This window comes from Babylonia areolata, chromosome 8 (genome assembly GCF_041734735.1).
Source record: "Babylonia areolata isolate BAREFJ2019XMU chromosome 8, ASM4173473v1, whole genome shotgun sequence".
In the NCBI taxonomy this organism is placed as follows: domain Eukaryota; kingdom Metazoa; phylum Mollusca; class Gastropoda; order Neogastropoda; family Buccinidae; genus Babylonia; species Babylonia areolata.
The window spans coordinates 17,652,421-17,652,746 of record NC_134883.1 but is presented as its reverse complement, the minus strand read 5'-3'; the positions used below and the strand labels follow the sequence as shown (position 1 = coordinate 17,652,746).

The 326-nt window shown below is 39.9% G+C and overlaps 1 protein-coding gene across 1 annotated transcript in view; it reads right to left on the bottom strand.

Moving 5' to 3' along the window:
- Window positions 1–6, bottom strand: part of LOC143284982 (uncharacterized) — a 28,749-nt gene extending 28,743 nt beyond the window's left edge. Inside the window, exon 1 of the mRNA XM_076592144.1 lies at window positions 1–6. This exon is cut by the window's left edge and continues 299 nt beyond it. The gene's annotated coding sequence lies outside the window, so the exon portion shown is untranslated.
- Between the last annotated feature and the right edge of the window lie 320 nt (window positions 7–326).

The window sequence follows — 326 nt, the reverse complement described above, 5'->3', positions numbered from 1 at the left end:
GTCCTGTTTCCCGGAACTGTTGGCAATAAAATAACTTGTCTTTTTACACCAACAATGCGAAAAAATAGTAAATGACACCATTCCTGTGTGTGCGTGCTCTTCTTCTTCTTCTTCTTCTTCTTCTTCTTCTTCTTCTCTCTCTCTCTCTCTCTCTCTCTCTCTCTCTCTTGTTCTTTTCTTTTCTCGTTTTTTTTTCTTTTTCAGTCTTCTTTTTCAGTTTTTTTTTTAATTCTTGGTCTTGTTTTCTCATACCCGACCAAGAGCGTTGGGTTGCACTGCTCAGTGGTAAAGCATCTGCTTAGCAGAAGCACGTCGTGTAGCGACGT